Genomic DNA, 9353 nt, shown 5'->3' with positions numbered 1-9353 from the left:
GTGTGTGTGTGTGTGTGTGTGTGTGTGTGTGTGTGTGTGTTGCCAGGATGGGAGTGGTGGTGTCCTGAATGCTCTTTAGACCTGACCTCTGTGGACTTCCATGGTATTTCCAATTCCTGTGACCTGGTGACTTTGGGTGTGACTCACCTTGACTAATGTTCTTTTCAAGAACACTGTGCACTGAAGGACAGCTAGGAAATTCTAGGAGTCCAAAGTCTAATGAGGAGCAATTTCCCTCCCTCACAGCATTTTATTGGGCAACTTTTGTTAGCACTTGTTTTCCAAGTTACCAGATTACTCATTTCAGAGGTCAACTACCCAGAAACTTTCTTCTAAGCCCACAATAAGAGGCAAACAATAAAGACAATCAGTATGTAGGATAAGGGCTGGCATGTGGGGGGTCCCATCTTGGCTGTGATGCCGCAGGGAAGCAGTGGGGAAGAGAGAAGCCAGCCTTCCGGCAGGCAATGGAATAATCCTGCTGCAACATCCCACCTCACATCTTGGTAGGTATATTAGTTGGGCTTTTCAAGGTCACAAGAAGGAATCTTATAAATAACATATCACCTTCTTTGATGGGATTTTGTCAGAATATGTGAGAACTTAGGGTAGGATGGGAAATTTCCTCATCGGCTACACAATTCCTCCTGGTCCAAGAGCCTCAGAGCTGGGATGAGGAAGCACAACAGATTTCTCACCTGTAATCAAAGGGAAGAGAGGTACTGTCTTCTCTTTTTTCCCGTCCCACCACAGAGTCTGAGTCAGCTCTCAGCTTTTCACTGTGAGGCCCCCCAACTAGAAATCGTTCCCCAAAGTTCACCTCTTTGCTGGTCAGCTTCTCTAGCATTGGGGAGTATTGACCTGAGGCTTTGGGGATCCACAAACCCCCCTGGAATTATATGCCCGAATGAGAGTCTGTTCCTATGTGCATTTTCTTGGGAGTTGATCACCCATTGCCAAAGGGGCCTTAATCCTTGCTTCAGTTAACCATGGCTCAGGTAACAGATTTGGGCTTTACTCATGGCCCATGGCAATGCAGGCGGGAATGAGTTCATTCGAGTCATCACCCTCAATAGGGGTCCATGACCTGGCAGCATCTGGAGGCTTCAGAGCCTCCTCCTGCAGCTGGTCACAGAACAAATTGTGCAAGGTAATTCTCTCACCTCCCCAGATTGGATTCTGATATCTCCTTCTGGTCTTTCCATTAATCACAGAAATTCTCCCATCTGTCTGCATGGGCTCATACCCACCCCCTGACTCAGGGACAAATGTAGAATGGTTTTCTTGTGTGGTTCTATGGCCAAATAAGTTTCTTTTACGCTGTTCAAATAGACTCTGTATATGCCTTAACAATGGTCGCCATAGTTGCCACACTCAGTTCTCATTTCCTCCTGAGTGATCAAGGTTGAATAAGTGAAAGCCTTTCCAGGATTTTCACTTTTTAGAGAGCAGACAGTTTAGATACCAATCTCCCACACTTTAGTGGTAAAGATTCTCCGACTGTATATACGGGAATTCCAGGCAATCCTAAAGGTTTCTCTGGCCCATGCCTCTGTGCAGAGGTAAACTTTTAACCACCTGCAGCAGGGTTTTCAGTATATCTGGCATTGACTCAGACCCAATCAACAGCATTATCAAAATAAATGGATAGCAAGTCTGAAAAGAAAGTGTAAATGCTGTTCTTCAACCCCAAAGATGACATGGATGACGTGAACTTACGTTGCTTGTATAGTCAGCTATTCCAAGTCGAATGCACTTATCTCTTGATGTAAACGATCACTTTCATAGCCAGGGCTCTGCCTGGGCTTCAGGGCCCTGAGTTAGAGAAGATGGAAGGAAGGTTTGGGTGGTGTTTGTCTTCCGAGTGAAGCAGCACGTGGTTCAAGTTCAACCTGATGTCATTAACTCTGTAAGTGAATTAACCAGCAGCACCTACCAAAGCTAACCAAAGCCAGGAAACAAAATTTATTTTGCCAGAGTTTTCAGTTCGCTGACATTGAAAGGGTTTAAGACTTGATAATGTGAATGTACTGTAAGGGTCTTTACAAATTTTTAAGACATCTTTTGAGAGTAGGGATGATCACTACTCAGTTCCCTGGGCATCAAGGGTCATTGTTAATTTTTGCAGAAAGTTTCTCATGCAAAGACCAATGTAACTGTAAGAAATACTCTTATTTTTCTTCCTTTGAGAAATCTGAACTCTTTTAAAAAAGTGAATGAAAATTCATTTCAGTTGAAAAGGCATTTAGGGCTTTCATTTGTATTTTCTGCATTTGTTTTGGAGGATTTTTTTTTAATGTTTATCGATACCAGGTCTTTTATTATAATAGACTCTTCTATTAAGGTAAAGAAAAAAGCCAATATTTCAATAACATGCTCTACACAAATCTTGAATACAGCTCCAGGAAAGACACGTAAAACATGATGATTACATTTTACTTTTCTCTTTGGATTTGGAAAGGGTCAGAACAATGCTTATATTGAATCAAGAAGAGAGAAAACCCTTATGAAGGAAGACAGATCAACACAACCAGCTGGCATTATGTTTATCTTCTCAGCAATTTTTTTTTTTTTTTGCGGTACGCGGGCCTCTCACTGTTGTGGCCTCTCCCGTTGCGAAGCACAGGCTCCGGACGCGCAGGCTCAGCGGCCATGGCTCACGGGCCCAGCCACTCCGCGGCATGTGGGATCTTCCCGGACCAGGGCACAGAACCCGTGTCCCCTGCATCGGCAGGCGGACTCTCAACCGCTGCGCCACCAGGGAAGCCCTCAGCATTTTTAAAAAACTTATTTTGGCTCTACTTCTGACCTTACCTTTTATATTGTTGTTCATGTAGTTTTCAGAGAGCTTGGTTCTTTTCCTTTTATTTGAACACACATCTTATTTGTTGGAAAAACTTCCATTACATTATCTTGTCAGCTCCCACCACACTTTCTTTTCGTGGCTCTTGCTGTCTAGGTTATAAGAACCCACGGCAAACACGAGAGGCCCCGAAGGAATGTGTGATGGATCTTCCTGAAACGTTATTGCCTGGATCCAGTGAGATCTTCGCCTCTGGGAAGCAGCGGGAAAAGGTAGGTTGGCCTGTGCACGGTCTCTCATAGTGGATGGGTTTTTCTTTAGAGTAACCATGTCAAGTAGTACCTCAGGGACTAACTGATACAAAGCTGAGGGGTTGGCAGAATGTTCTCAATAAATGTTAAATAAGCAACTCTCCTGCAGGTACTTCTTGGTTGGTATTTACCTTATGATTTCCACCTGTTGCTGTTCAGTGTATCCTCTCAGAGCCTAGGAGGTTGTCTTCTATCTCTCCCTCAGGACAAATGGGTTATTGTTTTCAAGCTTTTTTGCTATGAAGACAAAAATAATAAAAACAGCCTTATTTCAGTGATCAGTTTTATTACCTCTAATGAACAGTGATGGCCAGTGTGACCGTGCACCACTACATTAGGTTAGCATGGCCAACGGCACATATGAGACCATCAGCTGTCCCTAGGCAGGCTGCTTCCCTTTGGAGTGCAGCCCCAGGTGGACCCTGACACCTCTTCAGACTTGGCTTTAGTTGGAGAAGAGCTCAGAGAGAATAGAGTCTATTTTCATGCACTTTTAAAACCCAAACGGTTGTTGTAATTAAAATACTACCATGCACTGGCATTTTACGTTAAAAAAAAAAATGATACACAAGTTAGAGGAAAAAAATATAAAGCAATTCCATCTTCTAGGTTTGACTTAAGCATCCTTTTTCCTGAAATTAAGGATTATTGAGCTTTGCTAATGTGGCATAGAAAGGTGAAAGAGTTAAATGCCCAGGCGCTGCATCGGGGGACTTGTTTAATAGTGTGATGCACCCTGGGAAGATCCTCACTTTTCAATGTGGAAGTTAACCCTCCACCCAAAGGATCAGAGAAGAAAAGCACCTCCCCCGCAAATCCAGGTGGAATGCATTATGTCGAACCATATGATATTGCTGGTATTGACCATTTTTGCCGGACAAAAAGAACAATTTCGTATTATTTAACACAAGAGAATCAGAAACTTCTATAAGAAGGACTGTGACCATTTCCACTTTTTCCTTTCTCATATGCTTGAGCAGAAATTCCCAGTAAGGAGTAAAACTTGCTTTGTTCCCAGGAGAGACAAGGAATTGTTTTTTCCTTCCTCATTCTCTGCAGTGTCACAAAATATCGTGAAGTATCCCATGAGACCTGAATATTATGCCTGCTCTCTCCTGGAATCCAGACTTCTCCATCCAGATTGGCCTTAACTTTCTCTCCTAATTAAGCCTCATATGTTTGCTGGGTTAGACGGAGTGTGGGGACAGACATGGGGGTGTTTTTCTCTACATATATGAAGTTACTTTTCCATAGGATAGGCTTAATTTTCTCAATGTTTTTTAATGTCTTGGGTGAAGGAACCCCTTCAGGTATTGTTAGTGATATATATCTATAACGTCAACTGATAATTTCAGTTAAGATTGTTTTACCCAATGAGTGTAGGCCAAGTAAGCATCATTCCTTACATACTGCTGTTTAATGAGTGTGTAGCTGTCTAGGTGTGTTACATGTTACATAAATCTTGGCTTTCCTAGAGGCTGTCTCAGGATACATTCATATGACTCAACTACTTCTGTGTTCTTGACTTTCTGTCAGTAAAGCTAATAGCAATGTGTGTTTGCTCACCTCACCAGCTGTTACACTGAGCACTGATTTCCCTGGAAATAGATTCTCATTTCTTCAGGCAAATGTTTAACAGGCCAAGCCAGTTTGTCATTAGTTTCTCACCTTGAACAATCTTGTCTTTTATAGAATCTCCAACATTCAAAATGGAGGGACTTCTAAACCACTATCAAACTCTTAACTGTTTTTTGATATTGACACCATTATATCTTTTGATTAATAACATTTTTTTAAAAAAGAGAGACGGTGTATTATAAGTTTCCTAGGGATGCTAAAACAAAGTAACACAAACTGGGTGGATTAAAACAACAGAAACTTACTCTCAGAGTTCTAGAAGTTCTAGAAGTCCAAGATCAAGGTGTTGGCAGGGCCATGTTCTCTGAAGGCTCTAGGGGAGGAGACTTCCTTGCTTCTTCCTAGCTTCTGGTAGGTGCCAGCAATCCTTGGTGTTCTCGGCTTGCAAATGCATCACTGTAGCCTCTGTCTCCTTTATCACATGCCGTTCTCCCTGCGTATCTTTGTGTATCGGCATTTCCCTCTTATAAGGGCACCGGGCACTGGATTAAGTGCCACCACCTTCGTCCTCAACTTAATGTGATCACTTCTGCCAAGACCCTATTTCCAAATAAGGTCACACTCGTAAGTTCAAGTGAATTTTGGACAGACACTATTCAACTCAGTACAAGTAGTCTTGAAGATATTCTTCTTAATATGCTAAATCCTTTTAAACTAAATGTGGTTCAAACAAATACCTAGACAGAAATAATCACCATCACATTCCCAACTGCCACACTTCCATTCATTTAACAAATACTTATTGAGAGTCTGTCAGAGGCCACAGACAGTGGTGGGCACTAGGAAGACAGTGAAGAACCAGAGACACGAGGTCCTTGTTCTCAAGGAGCTTACATTCTAGTTGGGGGAGAGAGATACAAGTACAATTTCACTGGGCTCACCGGCAATATATTTTGAGAACTGACTATGTGCCGGTCACTGAGGATGAAGAAGGGGAAGAAAGAGCAAAAGTCCATGCCCTCATAGAACTTACTTTCCATTGGTAGAAAAACAATTCATAAATTAAGGAAGCAAAATAATTTTAGCTAGTGATAAATGCCATGAAGAAATAAAAGGCAGAGCAAAGTGGTGCAGGGAGTTCTTTTGTTCTGAGCCTGAAGGAAGCCAGGATATGAGTCTCCTGAATGTGTAAGTTCAGTGTTCTAGTGGGAGGGACTGGAGGTAAAGGAAGTTCCTGGTACATTTAGAAACAGCAGGAGGCCACTGTGGAGTCAACCAGGAAAGAATGGAAAGAAAAGGATTGAGCAGTGGTAGCCTGGGGCTCAGATAGAGCCTGGTAAACCATCGAAAGATACTATGGCTCTAAACCTCTGGAAAGCAGTCTGTGGGTTTTGAGCAGGAGAGTAATTTGAATTTACTTGGGTTTGATAGGGAACCCCCTTGGCCATTATTAAAAATTTTTATTTATTTTTTATTTATTTTTATTTTTGGCTGTGTTGGATCTTCGTTGCTGTGCACGGGCTTTCTCTAGTTGGGGCGAGCAGGGGCTACTCTTCGTTGCGGTGCGCGGACTTCTTATTGTCGTGGCTTCTCTTGTTGTGGAGATTGGGCTCTAGCTGCGTGGGCTTCAGTAGTTGTGGCACATGGGCTCAGTAGTTGTGGCTCGTGGCTCTAGAGCGCAGGCTCAATAGTTGTGGCTCACAGGCTTAGTTGCTCTGCAGCATGTGGGATTTTTCCCGGGCCAGGGATTGAACCCATGTCCCCTGCATTGGCAGGCGGATTCTTTACCACTGCGCCACCAGGGAAGTCCCCCCTCCCTTGGCTATTGTGAGTAATGGGTGGAAAGGGACTCAGGTTTGGGAGGGATTTTGACTACAGAGCCAATGGAATTCAGATAATGAAAAGTGCTGTGAGGTAAACTTGGCATGAAGGAGAGGAGGGGTGTGCAGGAAGGTAATTCTGTTAGGCTGCTAGTAACCAGGCAAGGTCTCCCTGAGGAGGTGACATCTTAGCTCATACATGAATGACCAGAAGTAGCCGGCCTTCTAAAAACCTTGAGGGAACAGAAATTGGAAAGCCTTAAGCCCAGTGTGTTGAAGGAAAGAAAGGACAGCTAGAACCTTGATGATTCCAGCCTGGGAAGCCATCAGATGCACCGTAGCAATCAAAGGGAAAGAGGCAGGGCAGCGTCAGGTGGGCCCCTGTGGGTCCTGTCTTCATTTCCTGAACTTCTTCAGAGTACCAGCGGGGACACGAGGCTCTGTGGCTGCCTTCCAGGAACAGGATACTGTCCCTGGCCCCTGAAGTCGCTGTTTGTGGATCGTGGGCTCCCACTGCCATTGTAAGGCACAACATTCCTCAATGTAAGACGAAGCAGTGACCACTTTGTGAGATATGATCATTTAGAGGATGTCCCTCTGCAAAGCATTACAACTAACTCTAAAACATCTATGCCTTTCCCACAGCAAGACCATTTCCAGGAATCTGTCCTATAGAAACAAAATTATTAATACTTAAATACAGAGTGTAAAGATTTTACTGTGCCGTTGATTATAATAGTAGAAACAACATTCAAAAAACTGAAACAATCTCCTTCACTGTTTTCTCAATTATTGACTTTTTAATTAAAAAAAAATTTGGGCTGACTGTGCATTCTAACTTCATTCTTCTAATTCTCCTGATTAATATTTTCGTATACTTAGTTTTGTCAAAAGCAAATTGAAATATAGCAAAATTTGGATGAAACTTACACCTGATACGAAAAAGCTTTATTAAAGCACAAATGAAAAGAATTGAAGCTACATAGTGGCTTCTTACTGTGGTTCAATATATAATGACCCACTTTGACAGATAAATGGCTAATGTTTCACAAAATTGTCTATTTTCTCAGTGAAGCGAGATCTCTCTTCTTTGCTCATGAATTACAAATCTGTTCTGATTGCTGGTAATATTGTGGATTAGGTGATTAAATGAACAGTTGAATGATAAGGCTTTCCTTGTATGCAACCTAAGAAAGTAAGTGGAAGGAAAATACACCCATGACTCAAACCCCAAGTTTCTTTTAAGGAAAAAGAAGTCACATCTTGGACTTCCCTGGTGGTGCAGTGGTTAAAAATCCACCTGCCAATGCAGGAGACACGGATTTGATCCCTGGTCCGGGAAAATTCCACATGCCGTGGAGCAACTAAGCCCGTGTGCCACAACTACTGAGCCTGTGCTCTAGAGCCCGTGAGCCACAACTACTGAAGCCCACATGCCTAGAGCCCGTGCTCCACAACAAGAGAAACCACCGCAATGAGAAGGCTGTGCACTGCAATGAAGAGTAGTCCCCACTCGCCACAACTAGAGAAAGCCCGTGCGCAGCAACGGAGACCCAGTGCAGCTAAAAAAAAAAAAAAAAAAGTCACATCTTACCAATGACTTTAGTACAAACAGCAGGAGATAAAATACAGGATTTAATATGAGGGGGAAAAAGAAACCCTGAAACAATCTGAATAAAGCCCATCAACAGGGAAATGGATGAATAAATTATGGTACATATATAAGATGGACTTCTATGCAGCTATTAAAAAGAATGTGTTGGATTTGTATTTGACTTAGAAAAATGTCCACAATACATTATTTTGAGTGGTAGACTGGCCTACAGAAATAATATGTAAGTAGAAAGTGTAATACTATATAACAATCTAAAATTATTTAAAAAACCCATTATGTGGTGATAGAAATGTTTTGTATCTTAATTGTAGTGATGATTTCATGGGTATATACAACCGTTAAAACTCATGGAATTGTACGTTGAATGTAGTTCATTTTACATAAGTCCTTTCTCAATAAAGTTGAAAAATTACACCCCTATAAAACCTGTCTACATTTGAGTAGGTTTGTGTAAGCAAATGAAGAAAATAAAGATAGTGTTTACATAGGGATGAATTTGAAGAGGATTGTACCTAATCTAGAATCCTATAGTAGCCTTAGCCTCAAGCTGCTATCCGGCCAAAATGTCTTAATGTGACAGTACAAATTTGTCAACAGAGCTGAGCTAGGTAAATATTTGGGCTGGCTAAGTGAGGAAAGTAGCTCCCATGTCACTTCTGCACTTTGTGTGCGTGTGTAAGGAGGTGAGAGATGAAGAGGATATGGTTGTGGTCAGCTATAATTAAACGTAAGCCTCGGATTGGATCATTGACCAAAGGATCATTCTTTTATAGCCAGTCTTGGAACACAGTGGAAAGCAAGATGTTTGAGGTTAGAAATGCCCGAATTGTAATTCCAGCCTTTCTTTCCTTCATATGCAAAAAAGTAATAACCCTCATAGGATTGTAGAAGATTAATTCAGGTGAAATGTTCACAGGGCCTCCTGTGTTGAATGTCAGTACACAATATTATTACCCATGTGTAAAAGTTCTTTTTCTAAGCATTGGTGAATTTAGTGTGCTTATTTGCATGGCTGGGCAAAATGTTCATTAAAAAGTCCTAATTCTAGAATCTGCTGTGAGCCCACTCTACAATATTGTGATTTGGTACACTTTTAAATATTGAATTTGTAATAACTTCAGCACGTTCTCCAACATCTCAATGAAATCAATGATCATGTTTGGTCAGATAGTGTGTAATTCTCTGAAATTTGTTTTGTCAGGTTTAGGGCAGCCAGAATTCCATCC

General features: G+C 41.9%; 1 long non-coding RNA gene across 1 annotated transcript in view; it reads left to right on the top strand.

The window, feature by feature from the left end:
* Positions 1-2965: 2965 nt before the first annotated feature.
* LOC113618179 (uncharacterized) overlaps positions 2966-9353 on the top strand; it is a 59069-nt gene continuing 52681 nt past the window's right edge. The window contains exon 1 of the long non-coding RNA XR_003431916.1: positions 2966-3075. This is a non-coding gene — a long non-coding RNA (uncharacterized LOC113618179). The remainder of the gene's footprint in view (positions 3076-9353) is intronic.

This window comes from Aethalodelphis obliquidens, unplaced genomic scaffold (assembly GCF_003676395.1).
Source record: "Aethalodelphis obliquidens isolate GAN/ISIS:26980383/991018 unplaced genomic scaffold, ASM367639v1 scaffold5, whole genome shotgun sequence".
Lineage (NCBI taxonomy): Eukaryota > Metazoa > Chordata > Mammalia > Artiodactyla > Delphinidae > Aethalodelphis > Aethalodelphis obliquidens.
Note: the sequence above shows the minus strand (reverse complement) of the source record. Positions and strands in the feature narration are given on the sequence as shown.